General features: G+C 47.0%; 1 protein-coding gene across 1 annotated transcript in view; it reads left to right on the forward strand.

Moving 5' to 3' along the window:
- The first annotated feature begins 7,809 nt into the window (after positions 1-7,809).
- The window catches only part of PHRF1 (PHD and ring finger domains 1), a 51,205-nt gene continuing 39,718 nt past the window's right edge, over positions 7,810-19,296 (forward strand). The window contains exon 1 of the mRNA XM_038765377.1: positions 7,810-7,928. The gene's annotated coding sequence lies outside the window, so the exon portion shown is untranslated. The remainder of the gene's footprint in view (positions 7,929-19,296) is intronic.

Genomic DNA, 19,296 nt, shown 5'->3' on the forward strand with positions numbered 1-19,296 from the left:
ACACACATACAGCCTCACACGGTCAGAGACATACTCACACACTCATAGACAGTCACACACAGTTCGGACACACACAGAGTCCAGACTCACAGTCATAAACACACACAACACTCACAGTCCAGCTACTCACACTCAGTCCAGACACATCTTCACGCAGTTCAGACACACAGACACGCAATCAGATTCACACACTGTCCAGACACACAGTCCAGGCACACACAGCCGTGTTCATCGAGTGCTTACTATGCGCTGAGCACTGTACACCCTGTTCAGATATAGACACCCACACATTTACACACAGTTCAGTCACCCATAGTCATTGACACATATAGTTCAGACACAAAAACCGGTTCTGACACACGCATTCATTCCATTCATTGATTGAAGTGTATTTATTGAGCGCTTAATGTGTGCAGAGCACTGTACTAAGCGCTTGGGAAGTACAAATTGGCAACATATAAAGTCCCTACCCAACAGCGGGCTTACGCAGTCATAGACACACAGGGACACTCAGTCATGGACACACACACACACAACACACACTTAAACGCAGTTCAGACACCCAAACACACACTGCCCTAGACAAACTCACACTTTAACGCAGTTCAGACACTCAGACACACGCTGCCCTAGACAAACTCACACTTAAACACAGTTCAGACACTCAGACACACACTGTCCTAGACAAAAACTCATACTTAAACACAGTTCAGACCCACGCAGTCACGGACGTGCGCACACACACAGTTCACTCAGATTCATTCATTCATTTCATTCAATCGTATTTATTGAGCGCTCACTGTGTGCAGAGCACTGTACTAAGCGCTTGGGAAGTCCAAGGCGGCAACATAGAGAGACGATCCCTACCCAACAGTGGGCTCGCAGTCTAGAAGGGGGGGAGACAGACAACAAAACATGGAGACACACACTGCACTCTGCACACAGTAAGCTTAACAAATACGACTGAATGACTGAAAGAGACAGACACATACACACACAAATATTTTTTTTTTTGTTGTTGTCTGTCTCCCCCTTCTCGACTGTGAGCCCGCTGTTGGGTAGGGACCGTCTCTAGATGTTGCCAACTTGTACTTCCCAAGCGCTTAGTACAGTGCTCTGCACACAATAAGGGCTCAATAAATGCGATGGAATGAACGTGTAGACCCTCCTTCAGCCCAGGTCAGACAGAGACACCGAGTCCCAGACGTCCATACACACGGTCCAGACACACAGACATGGTCCGGACCCCCCACCCCCCATACACCCCCCACACACGACACACACACACACACACACTCTCTCTCTCTCTCTCTCTCTCTCTCTCTCAGGCCCAGGCTTCTGGGCGGTGTTGGTTAGGCCCGGCCCTCTGTCCCCTGCCCCGCAAAACTTCGCTCCAAACTTCAAATTCCCAACCCCGGCTCCAACCTGGAAAAAGGTGCCGAGGGTGGCAGCCCCTTCTCCTTCTCCTCCTCCTCCTCCTCCTCCTCCTCCTCCTCCTCGGTGGCCCCGGCCCCAACCTGGAAAGGTGCCGAGGGTGGCAGCCCCTTCTCCTCCTTCTCCTCCTCCTCCTCCTCTCCCCCCATTGCCATCCTCCTGTCCAGCCCCCTCTGCCCTCCCTCCACCCTCCTGTCCAGCCCCTCTGCCCTCCCTCCACCCTCCCCTCCAGCCTCCAGTGCCCTCCCTCCCTCCTCCCCTGCTCCGTCCTCCCCAATCCATCCTCCTCTCCACCTCCAGTGTCCTCCCTCCCTCCCTCCCTCCTGCCCTCTCCATCCTCCTCTCCACCCCCCCCCACCCCCGCCCCGGGTTCCATCCCATCTCCGCCAACTGTCAGCTGGGTGACTCTGGGCAAGCCACTTCACTTCTCTGGGCCTCGGTTTCCTCATCTGGAAAATGGGGATGAAGCCTGGGAGCCCCCTCCCGTGGGACAACCTGATCACCTCGTAACCACCTCAGCGCTTAGAACAGGGCTTTGCACAGAGTAACCGCTTAATAAATGCCATCATTATTATCCTCCCCGCTCTCCCCCCCTCCGCTCCACCCTCCCCACTCCACCCCACCCTCCCCACTCCATCCTTCCCCCCTCCATCCTCCTCTCGGTGGCTCGGTGGAGAAGAGCCCGGGCTTGGGAGTCCGAGGTCGTGGGTTCGAACCCCGGCTCCGCCGCTTGGCAGCTGGGTGACTTGGGGCGGCAAGCCACTTCACTTCTCTGGGCCTCAGTTACCCCATCTGTGAAATGGGGACTAAGACTGTGAGCCCCCCGTGGGACAACCTGATCACCTCGTCACCTCCCCAGCGCTTAGAACAGGGCTTGGCACATAGCAAGCGCTTAATAAATGCCATCATTATTCTTACCATTACCCTCCGCTCCATCCTCCCCACTCCGTTCCACCCTCCGCTCCATCCTCCCCGCTCCACCCTCCGCTCCATCCTCCCCACTCCGTCCCACCCTCCTCTCCTCCGTCCCCCCCACCCGTCCCACCCTCCTCTCCATCCTCCCACCCTCCTCCCCATCCCCCCACCCGTTCCATCCTCCGCTCCAGCCTCCCGACTCCGTCCTCCTCTCCATCCCCCCCACCCGTTCCATCCTCCGCTCCATCCTCCCCACTCCATCCTCCTCTCCATCCCACCCCCGCTCCATCCTCCGCTCCATCCTCCCCACTCCATCCTCCTCTCCATCCCACCCCCGCTCCATCCTCCGCTCCGTCCCCCCCACCCGTCCCATCCTCCTCTCCATCCTCCTCTCCATCCCCCCACCCGTTCCATCCTCCTCTCCATGCTCCCCACTCCATCCCACCCCCGCTCCATCCTCCTCTCCATCCTCCCCACTCCGTCCCACCCTCCTCTCCTGCATCCCACTCCCCGCTCCATCCTCCGCTCCATCCGGTCCGGTCCGCTCCAGTCCGGTCCGATCCGGTCCGGGCTCCCGCGCTCTCCAACTTCTCCCCCCTCCCCTCCGGCCCCGCCCCTTATGCAAATGATCTGCCCCCCCCCCTCCACCAATGAGCGCGCGGCGTGGGCGGGGCGTCCCTGCCGCCGGCCCCTCCCCCCGCCCTGGCGGCGGCCTCGCGCGTTCGGTTCTGCACGTCGGCCCGCGGGGAGGAACCACCGCCGGCGAGGGGGCGGGGGGGGCGGGCGGCCCGACCCTCACCCCCAGACCCCCCCCCCGACCCCCCATCGGACCCTCTGGGGGGACTGGGGGAGGAGAGGCTTTCCTCCGCGGTGGGGGTCCCTCCCCTCCCCCCCCCCCGGGCTGGGGGTGGTGGTGGTGTCTGGGGCCCCTCCCCGCGGGCGGGTAGAATGGTACGGCCGCGCCCCGCTTGGCCATGAGGACAGTGGCGCGCCGCACGTACCAGCCGCACGCGCCCCCTCATCGGGACACGCCCCCTAGCGGCGGGCACGTCCCCTCGCGCGGGCTGCGAGCGCACCCGGACACGCCCCCCACAAGGCCACGCCCCTTCGGACGGCCTCTCCCCTGGAGGCCACGCCCCCTCACGCGACTGCGCGCGCAGCCGCAAAGACCCGCTGCGGAGGCCACGCCCCCACGCGGCCGCGCGCGATAACGGACACGCCCCTCGGAAGCCACGCCCCCTCGTGGGCTGCGCGCGCACCCCGCCACGCCCCTTCTTAACCACGCCCTCGTACGCCACACCCTTCGTGTGGGCTGCGCGCGCATTCTGCTACGCCCCCTCACGGGGGCTGCGCGCGCACCCGGACACGCCCCTCCTAAGCCACGCCCCCTCACGGGGCTGCGCGCGCACCCGGGCGCGCTCACCCACCCCGTGGCAGCGCCCCCACGTGGCGGCGCACGGCCCTGCGATTCCCTACTTCATTCCTTCCTTCCTTCCTTCCTTCCTTCATTCATTCATTCCTTCATTCATTCATTCCTTCCATCGTATTTATTGAGCGCTTACTGTGTGCAGAGCCCTGGGCTAAGCGCTTGGGAGAGCACAAATCGGCATTCCCCCCATCTTCATCCTCATAATGATGGTACTCTTTAACCACTTACTATGTGGCTGGCACTGTACTAAGCGCTGCGGTGGGTACCAGCCAATAATAATAATGATGGTATTTGTTAACCGCTTCATCATCATCAATCGTATTTATTGAGCGCTTACTGTGTGCAGAGCACTGTACTAAGCGCTTGGGAAGTACAAGTTGGCAACATCTAGAGTCAGTCCCTACCCAACAGTGGGCTCACAGTCTAAAAGGGGGAGACAGAACAAAACCAAACATACTAACAAAATAAAATAAATAGAATAGATATGTACAAGTAAAATAAATAGAGTAACAAATATGTACAAACATATATACATATATACAGGTGCAGTGGGGAAGGGAAGGAGGTAAGATGGGGGGGATGGAGAGGGGGACGAGGGGGAGAGGAAGGAAGGGGCTCAGTCTGGGAAGGCCTCCTGGAGGAGGTGAGCTCTCAGTAGGGCCTTGAAGGGAGGAAGAGAGCGAGCTTGGCGGATGGGCAGAGGGAGGGCATTCCGGGCCCGGGGGAGGACGGGGGCCGGGGGTCGATGGCGGGACGGGCGAGAACGAGGCCTAACGGTGAGGAGATTAGCGGCAGAGGAGCGGAGGGTGCGGGCTGGGCTGGAGAAGGACAGAAGGGACGGGAGGGAGAAGGGGGCGAGGTGATGGATGGATGGACAGCCTTGAAGCTCAGGGTGAGGAGTTTCTGCCTGATGCGCAGATTGATTGGTAGCCACTGGAGATTTCTGAGGAGGGGAGTAACATGCCCAGAGCGTTTCTGGACAAGGACAATCCGGGCAGCGGCATGAAGTATGGATTGAAGTGGGGAGAGACACGAGGATGGGAGATCAGAGAGAAGGCCTATACAGTAGTCCAGACAGGATAGGATGAGAGCTTGAACGAGAAGGGTAGCGGTGTGGATGGAGAGGAAAGGGCGGATCTTGGCAATGTTGCTGAGCCGAGACCGGCAGGTTTTGGTGACGGCTTGGATGTGAGGGGTGAACGAGAGAGTGGAGTCGAGGATGACACCAAGGTTGCGGGCTTGTGAGACGGGAAGGATGGTAGTGCCGTCAACAGAGACGGGAAAGTCAGGGAGAGGGCAGGGTTTGGGAGGGAAGACAAGGAGCTCAGTCTTGGACATGTTGAGTTTGAGGTGGCGGGCAGACATCCAGATGGAGAGGTCCTGAAGGCAGGAGGAGATGCGAGCCTGGAGAGAGGGGGAGAGAGCAGGGGCAGAGATGGAGATCTGGGTGTCATCAGCGTAGATGCATACGCACATATGCATATATGCATATATACACAGATGTAATATGTAATATATGTATAACAGTATAATGTATTCATTCATTCAGTTGTATTTATTGAGGACTCACTGTGTGCAGATCACTGGACTAAGCGCTTGGGAGGTACAATTTTCTAATATATATATATCTATCATGTATTATATAATGTAGTAGATGTATTATATATGTGAAGCAGCATTTAATGTAATATATGTATGTGTAATATATTATAATATATTCATTCATTCAGTCGTATTTATTGAGGACTTACTGTGTGCAGACCTCTGGACTAAGCGCTTGGGAAGTACAATTTTCTTATATATATATATATGTGTGTGTGTATATAATGTATTATATAATGTAGTAGATGTATTATATATGAGAAGCAGCATTTAATGTACTATATGTATGTGTAATATATTATAATATATTCATTCATTCAGTCGTATTCATTGAGGACTTACTGTGTGCAGACCACTGGACTAAGCGCTTGGGAAGTACAATTTTCTGATATATATGTATATATAATGTAGTATGTAATGTAGTAGATGTATTACATATGAGAAGCAGCATTTAATGTAATATATGTATGTGTAATATATATATATTATATATATATAATATTATATTATATATATATATATAAATAATATATAATTATTATTATATATTATATATTATAATATATCATTCATTCAATCATATTCATTGAGGACTTACTGTGTGCAGACCACTGGACTAAGTGCTTGGGAAGTACAATTTTCTTATTATACATATATATATAATGCATCATATAATGTAGTAGATGTATTATATATGAGAAGCAGCATTTAATGTATTTAATATTATGATATTATTATAATGATAATAATGAATAGGGCCATTCAAGGAAAGTGCCGACCTGTACTTCCCAAGCGCTTAGTCCAGTGCTCTGCACACAGTAAGCGCTCAATAAATACGGATGACTGACTGACTGAATGAATGGGTTCAAATCCCAGCTCCACCAATCAATCAATCAATCGTATTTATTGAGCGCTTACTGGGTGCAGAGCACTGTACTAAGCGCTTGGGAAGTACAAGTTGTCATCTGTGTGACTTTCCTTCCTCTCCCCCTCCTTCCCGCCTTAACTCCTTCCCCTCCCCACAGCACTTGTGTATATGTTTGTACATATTTATTACTCTATTTTATTTGTACATATTTATTCTATTTATTTTATTTTGTTAATATGTTTTTGCCATATGTTGCCAACTTGTACTTCCCAAGCGCTTGGTACAGTGCTCTGCACACAGTAAGCGCTTAATAAATACGACTGAATGAATATGTTTGTACAGATTGATTACTCTATTTTATTTGGACAGATTAACTATTCTATTTATTTTATTTTGTTAATACGTTTTGTTTCTTTGTCTGTCTCCCCCTTCTAGATTTTGACCCGCTGTTGGGTAGGGACCGTCTCTAGATGTTGCCAACTTGGACTTCCCAAGCGCTTAGTCCAGTGCTCTGCACACAGTAAGCGCTTAATAAATACGACTGAATGAATGAATATGTTTGTACAGATTGATTACTCTATTTTACTTGGACAGATTAACTATTCTATTTTTTATTTTGTTAATCCGTTTTGTTTCGTTGTCCGTCTCCCCCTTCTAGACTGTGAGCCCGCTGTTGGGTAGGGGCCGTCTCTAGATGTTGCCAACTTGGACTTCCCAAGCGCTTAGTCCAGTGCTCTGCACACAGTAAGCGCTCAATAAATACGACTGAATGAATTCAATAAGCAGCGTGGCTCAGTGGCAAAGACCCCAGGCTTTGGAGTCAGAGGTCATGGGTTCAAATCCCGACTCCCGCCAACTGTCAGCTGGGTGACTTTGGGCAGGTCACTTCACTTCTCTGGGCCTCAGTTCCCTCATCTGGAAAATGGGGATGAAGACTGTGAGCCCCCCGGGGGACAACCTGATCACCTTGTCACCTCCCCAGCGCTTAGAACAGTGCTTGGCACATAGTAAGCGCTTAATAAACGCCATTATTATTATTATTATTAATAATAAATACGACTGAATGAATGAATGAGCCCAACGGCTCGTGAGGCAGAGGGGGGGATGGACGGACATGCGCAGCTCGTGGGGGGGGGGGGGGGGGGATGGACGGACATGCGCAGAAGGAGCGGGCCTGTACCATCTTCCGGGCGCGGAGGGGGAGGAGTTCGGAGGCGGACTGTACCATCCTCCCCAGGGAGGGGCGCCCTCCCCCTACCACCCGCTGGCGGGGGGGTTTCGGGCGCTACCTTCCCGCCCAGCCGGAGGAGGGGCGGACCGTCCTCCGAGCCCCCTTCCCCGCCTGGGCCTCGAAAAGATGAAAATCGGCCACCACCACAGAGGCTCTAAAATCCCCATCTTTTGACGGGCAGGGCGGGCTGTGGGGGGGAGGACGGGCTGAGGTGGGGGCGGGTCCCCCCCCCCGCCGCGGGCGCGTGGATCGCTCCGCCTCGCGCCGACAACGAGTGGTGTCGGGGGGGGTAGACCGGAAGTGACGTCAGCGCGCTTCCGGGTCGGGGAGCGCGCGCCGCCGGCCGCCCGTGAGGAGAAGGAGGAGGAGGAGGAGGCGGCGACGACGGTCTGTGAGGAAGAGGAGGAAGAAGCGGCGGGACGCCGGGGGTCGGAGGTCGGGGGTCGGAGGTGAGGGCGGGGGGCGGGACGTGCGGGGACCGGGGAGCGGGAGAGGCGCCTCCGGGCCGGCCGGGGACGCGGGGCCGGGACCCGCCAACATGGCGGACGACCCGCCCCCACCCTGCCCTTTGTGTGTGTCACGGGGGGGGGGGGGCAGGGGGGAGGGGGGGTCCCTCCTCCCGTCGTCCTCTTCATCACCCTCCTCATCATCATGAGGGTATTTGTTAAGCGCCCACTGTGGGCCAGGCGCCGTTCTAGTAAGGATCCTAATGATAATGGTGGTAATGATAATAGTTTTGAGGGCATTACGATATTAATAGTAATGACAGTCGTCGTCATGAGGGTATTTGATAAGCGCCCACTGTGGGCCAGGCGCTGTTCTAGTAAGGATCGTAATGATAGTAATAATGATAGTTACGAGGGCATTATGATAATAGTAATAAGTCATCATCATGAGGGTATTTGTTAAGCGCTCACTGTGGGCCAGGCGCTGTTCTAATAATGATAATACTAATAATAATAACAGTCACGAGGGCATTATAATAACAATCGTAATAATAGTCATCGTCATGAGGGTATTTGTTAAGCGCTCACTGTGGGCCGGGCGCTGTTCTAATAATGATAATAGTAGTAATAGTAATAACAGTGACGAGGGCATTATAATAATAATAGTAATAATAGTCGTCATCGTGAGGGTATTCGTTAAGCGCTCACTGTGGGCCAGGCGCCGTTATAATAAGGATCATAATGGTAATGGTAGTAATAATAATGGTTTTGAGGGCATTATGATATTAATAGTAATGATAGTCGTCGTCATGAGGGTATTTGATAAGCGCCCACTGTGGGCCAGGCGCTGTTCTAATAATGATAATAGTAGTAGTAATAATAACAGTGACGAGGGCATTATGATAATAATAGTAATAATAGTCGTCATCATGAGGGTATTCGTTAAGCGCTCACTGTGGGCCAGGCGCCGTTCTAATAAGGATCATAAGGATAATGGTAGTAATAATAATAGTTTTGAGGGCATTATGATATTAATAGTAATGATAGTCGTCGTCATGAGGGTATTTGATAAGCGCCCACTGTGGGCCAGGCGCCGTTCTAGTAAGGATCCTAATGATAATGGTGGTGATGATAATAGTTTTGAGGGCATTATGATATTAATAGTAATGATAGTCATCATCGTGAGGGTATTTGTTAAGCGCCCACTGTGGGCCAGGCGCTGTTCTAGTAATGATGATAGTAATAATAATAACAGTCACGAGGGCATTATAATAATAATAGTAATAATAGTCATCATCATGAGGGTATCTGTTAAGCGCTCACTGTGGGCCAGGCGCTGTTCTAATAATGGTAATAGGAGTAATGATAGCAGTCGCGAGGGCATTATAATAATAATAGTAATAATAGTCATCATCATGAGGGTATTTGTTAAGCACTCACTGTGGGCCAGGCGCTGTTCTAATAACGATAATAGGAGTAATGAAGATAACAGTCACGAGGGCATTATAATAATAATAGTAATAACACTCAACATCATGAGGGTATTTGGTAAGCGCTCACTGTGGGCCAGGCGCTGTTCTAGTAAGGATCATAATGGTAATGGTAGTAATAATAATAGTTTTGAGGGCATTATGATATTAATAGTAATGATAGTCGTCAGCATGAGGGTATTTAAGCGCCCACTGTGGGCCAGGCGCTGTTCTAATAATGATAATAGTAGTAGTAATAATAACAGTGACGAGGGCATTATAATAATAATAGTAATAATAGTCGTCATCATGAGGGTATTCGTTAAGCGCTCACTGTGGGCCAGGCGCCGTTCTAATAAGGATCATAAGGATAATGGTAGTAATAATAATAGTTTTGAGGGCATTATGATATTAATAGTAATGATAGTCGTCGTCATGAGGGTATTTGATAAGCGCCCACTGTGGGCCAGGCGCCATTCTAGTAAGGATCCTAATGATAATGGTGGTAATGATAATAGTTTTGAGGGCATTATGATATTAATAGTAATGATAGTCGTCATCGTGAGGGTATTTGTTAAGCGCCCACTGTGGGCCAGGCGCTGTTCTAGTAATGATGATAGTAATAATAATAACAGTCACGAGGGCATTATAATAATAATAGTAATAATAGTCATCATCATGAGGGTATCTGTTAAGCGCTCACTGTGGGCCAGGCGCTGTTCTAATAATGGTAATAGGAGTAATGATAGCAGTCGCGAGGGCATTATAATAATAATAGTAATAATAGTCATCATCATGAGGGTATTTGTTAAGCACTCACTGTGGGCCAGGCGCTGTTCTAATAACGATAATAGGAGTAATGAAGATAACAGTCACGAGGGCATTATAATAATAATAGTAATAACACTCAACATCATGAGGGTATTTGGTAAGCGCTCACTGTGGGCCAGGCGCCATTCTAGTAAGGATCATAATGGTAATGGTAGTAATTATAATAGTTTTGAGGGCATTATGATATTAATAGTAATGATAGTCGTCAGCATGAGGGTATTTAAGCGCCCACTGTGGGCCAGGCGCTGTTCTAATAATGATAATAGTAGTAATAATAATAACAGTGACGAGGGCATTATAATAATAATAGTAATAATAGTCGTCATCATGACGGTATTCGTTAAGCGCTCACTGTGGGCCAGGCGCCGTTCTAATAAGGATCATAATGATAATGGTAGTAATAATAATAGTTTTGAGGGCATTATGATATTAATAGTAATGATAGTCGTCGTCATGAGGGTATTTGATAAGCGCCCACTGTGGGCCAGGCGCTGTTCTAATAATGATAATAGTAGTAATAATAATAACAGTGACGAGGGCATTATAATAATAATGGTAATAGTAGTCATCATCGTGAGGGTATTTGTTAAGTGCTCACTGTGGGCCAGGCGCCGTTATAATAAGGATCATAAGGATAATGGTAGTAATAATAATAGTTTTGAGGGCATTATGATATTAATAGTGATGATAGTCGTCGTCATGAGGGTATTTGATAAGCGCCCACTGTGGACCAGGCGCTGTTCTAATAAGGATCATAATGGTAATGGTAGTCGCTTAGTACAGTGCTCTGCACATAGTAAGCACTCAATAAATACGATTGATGATGATGATAATAATAGTTATGAGGGCGTTATGATAATAATAGTAATGATAGTCGTCAGCATGAGGGTATTTGTTAAACGCTCACTGTGGGCCAGGCGCTGTTCTAATAAGGATCATAATGATAATGGTAGTAATAATAATAGTTTTGAGGGCATTATGATATTAATAGTAATAATAGTCGTCATCATGAGGGTATTTGTTAAGCGCTCACTGTGGGCCAGGCACTATTCTAAGAAGGATCATGATGATAATGGTAGTAATAATAATAGTTATGAGGGCATTATGATATTAATAGTAATAATAGTCGTTATCATGAGGGTATTTGTTAAGCACTCACTGTGGGCCAGGCGCTGTTCTAATAATGATAATAGTAGTAATAATAATAATAGTCAAGAGGGCATTATAATAGTAATAGTAGTCATCGTCATGAGGGTATTTGTTAAGTGCTCACTGTGGGCCAGGCGCTGTTCTAATAAGGATCATAATGATAATGGTAGTAATAATAATAGTTATGAGGGCATTATGATAATAATAGTAATAATAGTCATCATCATGAGGGTATATGTTAAGTGCTCACTGTGGGCCAGGCGCTTTTCTAATAAGGATCATAATGATAATGGTAATAATAATAATAGTTTTGAGGGCATTGTGATATTAATAGTAATAATAGTCATCATCTTGAGGGTATTTGTTAAGGGCCCACTGTGGGCCAGGTGCTGTTCTAGTAAGGATCATAATGATAATGGTAGCAATAATAATAGTTATGAGGGCATTATGATAATAGTAGTAATAATAGTCATCATCAAGAGGGTATTTGCTAAGCGCTCACTGTGGGCCAGGCGCTGTTCTAGTAAGGATAATAATGATAATGGTAGTAATAATAATAGTTCTGAGGGCATTATGATATTAATAGTAATAATAGTTGTCATCATGAGGGTATTTGTTAAGTGCTCACCGTGGGCCAGGCGCCGTTCTAGTAAGGATCGTAATGATAATGGTAGTAATAATAATAGTAATAATAGCCGTCAGCTGAGGGTATTCATTAAACGCTCACTGTGGGCCAGGTGCTGTTCTAGTAAGGATAATAGTGATAATGGTAGTAAAAATAATAGTTTTGAGGGCATTATGATATTAATAGTAATAATAGTCATCATCATGAGGGTGTTTGTTAAGCGCTCACTGTGGGCCAGGCGCTGTTCTAGTAAGGATAATAATGATAATGGTAGTAGTAATAATAGTTTTGGGGGCATTATGATATTAATAGTAATAATAGTTGTCATCATGAGGGTGTTTGTTAAGCGCTCACTGTGGGCCAGGCGCCGTTCTAGTAAGGATCATAATGATAATGGTAGTAATAATGGTAGTTTTGAGGGCATTATGATATTAATAGTAGTAATAGTCGTCATCATGAGGGTGTTTGTTAAGCGCTCACTGTGGGCCAGGCGCCATTCTAAAAGGATCATAATGGTAATGGTAATAATAATAATAATGGTTTTGAGGGCATTATGATATTAATAGTAATAATAGTCGTCATTATGAGGGTATTTGTTAAGCGCTCACTGTGGGCCAGGCACTGTTCTAGTAAGGATCATAATGATAATGGTAGTAATAATAATAGTTTTGAGGGCATTATAATATTAATAGTAATAATAGTCATCATCATGAGGGTATTTGGTAAGCGGTCACTGTGGGCCAGGCGCTGTTCTAATAATGATAATAGTACTAATAATGATAATAGTCACGAGGGCTTTCTAATAATAGTAGTAATAATAGTCATCATCATGAGGGTATTTGTTAAGCGCTCACTGTGGGCCGGGCGCTGTTCTAATAGGGATCAAAATGATAATGGTAGTAATAATAATAGTTTTGAGGGCATTATGATAATAGTAATAATAGTCTTCATCATGAGGGTATTTGTTAAGCACTCACTGTGGGCCAGGCGCCATTCTAGTAAGGATCATAAGGATAATGGTAGTAATAATAATAGTTTTGAGGGCATTATGGTATTAATAGTAATAATAGTCGTCATCATGAGGGTATTTGTTAAGTGCCCACTGTGGGCCAGGCGCCGTTCTAGTAAGGATCATAATGGTAACAGTAGTAATAATAATAGTCATGAAGGCATTATAGTAATAGTAATAATAGTCATCATCATGAGTGTATTTGTTAAGCACTCACTGCATGCCAGGCACTGCTCTAATAATGATAATAATGATAGTAGTAATAGTAGTCATGAGGGCATAATAATAATAATAGTCATCATCATGAGGGTATTTGTTGAGCGCCCACTGTGGGCCAGGCGCTGCTCCAATAAGGATAATGATAATAGTAATAATAATAATAATGGATGATAATAGTAATAATAGTCATGAGGGCATTATAATAATAATAATAGTCATCATCATGAGGGTATTTGTTAAGAGCTCACTGTGGGCCAGACGCTGCTCTAATAAGGATAATAGTAATAATAATCATCATGAGTGTATAATAATAATAATCATCATCATCATCATCATGAGGGTATTTGTTAAGCACTCACTGTGGGCCAGGTACTGCTCTAATAATGATAGTAGTAATAATCATCATTATGAGGGTATAATAATAATGATAATAGTAATAATAATCATCATCATGAGGGCATTTGTTAAGCTCTCGCTTTGGGCCAGGAGCTGCTCTAATAAGGATAATAATGATAATAGTACTAATAATAATAGTCAAAAGGATATAATAACATTGATAGTAATAATCATAATCATGAGGGTATTTGTTAAGCTCTCACTGTGGGCCAGGCGCTGCTCTAATAATGATAACAGTAATAATAATCATCACCATGAGGGTATTTGTTAAGCTCTCACTGTGGTTCAGGCGCTACTGTAATAAGGATAATAGTAGTAATAATAACAGCCATGAGGGTATAATAATAATAATGGTAATAATAATCATCATCATGAGGGCATTTGTTAAGCTCTCACAATGGGCCACGTGCTGCTCTAATATGGGTAATAATAATAGTAGTAATAATAATCATGAGGGCATTATAATAATAATAGTAATAATAGTCACCATCATGAGGGTATTTGTTAAGCGCTCACTTTGGACCAGGTGCTGCTCTAATAATGATAATAGTAGTAATAATAGTCATGAGGGAATTATAATAATAGTAATAATAATCATCACCATGAGGGTATTTGTTAAGCCCTCACTATGGGCCAAGTGCTGCTCTAATAAGGGTAATAATGATAATAGTAGTAATATAGTCATGAGGGTATAATAATAATAGTTATAATAAGTATCATGAGGGTATTGGTTAAGCTCTCACTGTGGGCCAGGCGCTGCTCTAATAATGATAATAATAATAATAGCAGTAATAATAATAGTCATGAGGGTATTTGTTAGGCGCTCACTATGGGCCAGGCGCTACTCTAATGATAATCAAGAGGGTATCTGTTAAGCGCTCACTGTGGGCCAGGCGCTGCTCTAATAATAATCATGAGCATATTTAAGCGCTCACAATGGGCCAGGAGTTGCTCTAATAATAATAATAAGAAGAGTAGTGATAACAATAATGATGAGGGTATTTGTTAAGCGCTCACTATGGACCAGGAGTTGCTCTGATAATGATAATAGTAATACTGGTAATAATGATGAGGGTATTTAAGCGCTCACTATGGGCCAGGTGCTGCTCTTATAATGGTAATAGTAATAATAATAATCATCATCATGAGGGTATTTGTTAAGCGCTCACTAGGAGTAATGAAAATAATCCTGAGGGTATTTGTTAAGCACTCACCATGGGCCAGGTGCTGCTCTAATAATAATAATCATCATCATCATGGGGGTATTTTTTAAGCGCTCACCATGGGCCAGGTTCTGCTCTAATAATGATAATAAGAAGAATAATAGTAATCATGAGGGTATTTGTTAAGCTCTCACTATGGGCCAGGCACTGCTCTAATGGTAATAATAGTAATAATGATGAGGGTATTTGTTAAGCGCTCACTATGGGCCAGGCGCTGCTCTAATAATAAGTAATGGTAATGATAATGATGAGGTTATTTGTTAAGTGCTCACTATGGGCCAGGCGCTGCTCTAATAGTAGTAATAGTCATGAGGTTATTTGTTAAGCGCTCACTGTGATCCAGGCTCTACTCTAATAATGATAAGAAGAAGAATAATAGTCATGAGGGTATTTGTTAAGCACTCACTATGGGCCAGGCGCTGCTCTAATAATAATAATAGTGATAATAATAATAATCATGAGGGTATTTGTTACTGCTCTAATAATAATAATAATCATGAGAGTATTTGTTAAGCACTCACTATGGGCCAGGTGCTGCTCTAATAATGTTAGTAATCATGAGGATATTTGTATAGTGCTCACTGTGGGCCAAGCACTGCTCTAGTAAGGATAATAAGAATAATAATCATGATGATATTTGTTAAGTGCTCACCATGTGCCAGGCACTGGACTAATAATAAGAAGAAGAAGAAGAATAATCACAAGGGTATTTTTTAAGCGCGCAGTATGGGCCAGGCGCTGCTCTAATAATAATAATAGTAGTAATAATAATAATCATGAGGGTATTTAAGTGCTTACTGTGTGCCAGGCACTGCTTTAATAGTGATAATAATAACAATGATGATGGTATTTGTTAAGCGCTCACTATGTGCCAGGCACTGGACTAATAATGATAATAAGAATAATAATCATTGTGATGGTATTTGTTAAGCGCTCACTATGTACCAGGCATTGCTGCAGTAATGATAATAATGATGAGGGTGTTAAGCGCTCACTATGTGCCAGGCACTGTACTACTGCTACTACTAATAATAATCATGATGGTACTTGTTAAGCTCTTACTATGTGCCAGGCAGTGCTCTAGTAATGTTAATAATGATGATGGTATTAAGCACTCGCTGTATTCCTGGCATTGCTCTAATAATGATAATAATCATGAGGGTATTTGTTAAATGCTTACTATATGCCAGGCATTGCTCTAATAATGATAATAATCACGAGGGTATTTGTTAAGCGCTTACTATGTGCCAGGCACTGTACTACTACTACTAATAATAATCATGATGGTATATCATCAATCAATCGTATTTATTGAGCGCTTACTATGTGCAGAGCACTTTACTAAACGCTGGGGTAGATATAAGGTCATCAGGTTGTCCTGTGTGGGACTCAGAGTCTTCACCCCCATTTTCCAGATGAGGGAACTGAGGCACAGAGAAGTGAAGTGACTTGCCCAAGGTCACACAGCAGACAAATGGCAGAGGTGGGATTAGAACCCATGGCCTCCAACTCCCAAGCCCGGGCTCTTTCCACTAAGCCATGCTGCTTCCCTACTAAGCCACATGAGCGCTGACTGTGTGCGGAGCACTGTACTAAGCGCCTGGAAAGTACAATTCGACAAGAACACACAAAAACAGAGTTAGCGGAGCTTACAGTCTCGGGGTCGGGGGCGGGGTGATACAGGAGGTTACTAATGCTAGCCCAAGTGTTCAGTACAGTAGATTGGAAGCTCCTCTTGGGCAGGGATCATCTCTGCTAATTCTAGAGTCCTTTCCCAGCGCTCAGTATAGTCCCCTTCACACGATAGATTGGAAGCTCCTAAAGGGCAAGGTTTGTGTCTGCCCGATTCTTGGACACTCTCAAGTGGTTAGTACAGTGCTTTGTACACAAAAGACTAAACTCCTTGAGGGCAGCGATTGTGTCTTCTATTCATTCATTCAGTTGTATTTATTGAGCACTTACTGTGTGCAGAGCACTGTACTAAGCGCTTGGGAAGTACAAGTTGGCAACATCTACAGATGGTCCCTACCCAACAGCGGGCTCACAGTCTAGAAGGGGGAGACAGACAACAAAACAAAACATGTTAACAAAATAAAATAAATAGAATAGTAAATACGTACAAGTAAAATAAATAGAGTAATAAATCTGTCCAAACATACATACAGGTGCTGTGGGGAGGGGAAGGAGGTAGGGCAGGGGGGATGGGGAGGGGGAGAGGAAGGAGGGGGATCTGTGTGGGAAGGCCTCCTGGAGGAGGTGAGCTCTCAGCAGAGCCTTGAAGGGAGGAAGAGAGCGAGCTTGGCGGATGGGCGGAGGGATTGGGGGCATTCCGGGCCCGGGGGAGGACGTGGGCCGGGGGTCGACGGTGGGACGGGCGAGAACTAGGCCCGGTGAGGAGGTGAGCGGGGGCAGAGGAGTGGAGGGTGCGGGCTGGGCTGGAGAAGGACAGAAGGGACGGGAGGTAGGAGGGGGCGAGGGGATGGATGGACAGCCTTGAAGCCCAGGGTGAGGCGTTTCTGCCTGATGCGCAGATTGATTGGTAGCCACTGGAGATTTTTGAGGAGGGGAGTAACAGGCCCAGAGCGTTTCTGCACAAGGCGATCCGGGCAGCGGCGTGAAGTATAGATTGAAGTGGGGAGAGACACGAGGATGGGAGATCGGAGAGGAGGCCGGCGCAGTCATCCAGTCGGGATAGGATGAGAGATTGAACCAGTAGGGTAGCGGTTTGGATGGAGAGGAAAGGGCGGATCTTGGCGATGTTGCGGAGGTGAGACCGGCAGTTTTTGGTGACGGATCGGATGTGCGGGGTGAACGAGAGAGCGGAGTCGAGGATGACACTAAGGTCGTGGGCTTGTGAGATGGGAAGGATGGTAGTGCCGTCTACAGTGACGGGAAAGTCAGGGAGAGGGCAGGGTTTGGGAGGGAAGAAAAGGAGTTCAGTCTTGGACGTATTGAGTTTTAGATGGCGGGCAGACATCCAGATGGAGATGTCTTGAAGGCAGGAGGAGACATAAGCCTGAAGGGAGGGAGGGAGAGAGCAGGGGCAGAGATGTAGATCTGGGTGTCATCAGCGTAGAGATGATAGTGGAAGCCGTGGGAGCGAATGAGTTCACCGAGGGAGTGCGTGTAGATCGAGAACAGAAGGGGACCAAGAACTGACCCTTGAGGAACCCCTACGGTAAGGGGCTGGGAGGAGGAGGAGGAGCCCGCAAAAGAGACTGAGAATGAACGGCCGGAGAGTTAAGAGGAGAACCGGGAGAGGACGGAGTCTGTGAAGCCAAGGTCGGATAGCGTGTTGAGGAGAAGGGGGTGGTCCACAGTGCCGAAGGCAGCTGAGAGGTCGAGGAGGATTAGGATAGAGTAAGAGCCGTTGGATTTGGCAAGCAGGAGGTCATTGGTGACCTTTGAGAGGGCAGTTTCCGTGGAATGTAGGGGATGGAAGCCAGATTGGAGGGGGTCGAGGTGAGAGTTGGCGTTGAGGCATTCGAGGCAGCGCGTGTAGACGACTCGTTCAAGGAGTTTGGAAAGGAATGGTAGGAGGGAGATAGGGTGATAACAAGAAGGGGAGGTAGGGTCAAGAGAGGGTTTTTTGAGGATGGGGGAGACGTGGGCATGTTTGAAGGCAGAGGGGAAGGAACCTGTGGAGAGTGAGCAGTTGAAGATGGAAGTTAAGGAGGGGAGGAGGGACGGAGCGAGAGATCTCATAAGATGAGAGGGAATGGGATCAGATGCACAGGTGGCCGGAGTAGCACTTGAGAGGAGGGAGGAGAGTTCCTCTGAGGATACCACTGGGAAGGATGGGAGAGTAGCAGAGAGTGTTGAGAGCCGGGGGGTTGGAGAAAGGGGGGAAGAGACTTTGGGGAGGTCGGACCTGATGGATTTAATTTTGTTAATGAAGTAGGAGGCCAGATCGTTGGGGGTGAGGGAAGGAGGAGGGGGAGGAACCGGGGGCCTGAGAAGGGAGTTAAATGTACGGAAGAGCTGACAGGGATGATGGGCATGGGTGTCAATAAGGGAGGTGAAATAGTTTTGTCTGGCAGAGGAGAGGGCAGAGTTAAGGCAGGAAAGCTCTGTCAGTCATATTTATTGAGCACTTACTTTGTGCAAAGCACTTTACTAAACGCTTGGGAAATGGAATTGTCTTTTAACCCTATTATGCTCTTGGTCAGTCATATTTATTGAGCACTTACTTCGTGCAAAGCACTCTGCTAGGCGCTTGGGAAAAGAGATTGTGTCCTCTACCCCTGTTATGCTCTCGGTCAGTCATATTTATTGAGCACTTTGTGCAAAGCACTCTGCTAAGCGCTTGGGAAGAGGAATTGTGTCTTCTAACCCTTTTATACTCTGTCAGTCATATTTATTGAGCACTTTGTGCAAAGCACTCTACTAAGCCCTTGGGAAAAGAGATGGTCTCTTTATTGCTGTATTGTACTTTCCCAAGTGCTCAGTA

Source organism: Tachyglossus aculeatus, chromosome 22 (assembly GCF_015852505.1).
Source record: "Tachyglossus aculeatus isolate mTacAcu1 chromosome 22, mTacAcu1.pri, whole genome shotgun sequence".
NCBI classification, from domain to species: domain Eukaryota; kingdom Metazoa; phylum Chordata; class Mammalia; order Monotremata; family Tachyglossidae; genus Tachyglossus; species Tachyglossus aculeatus.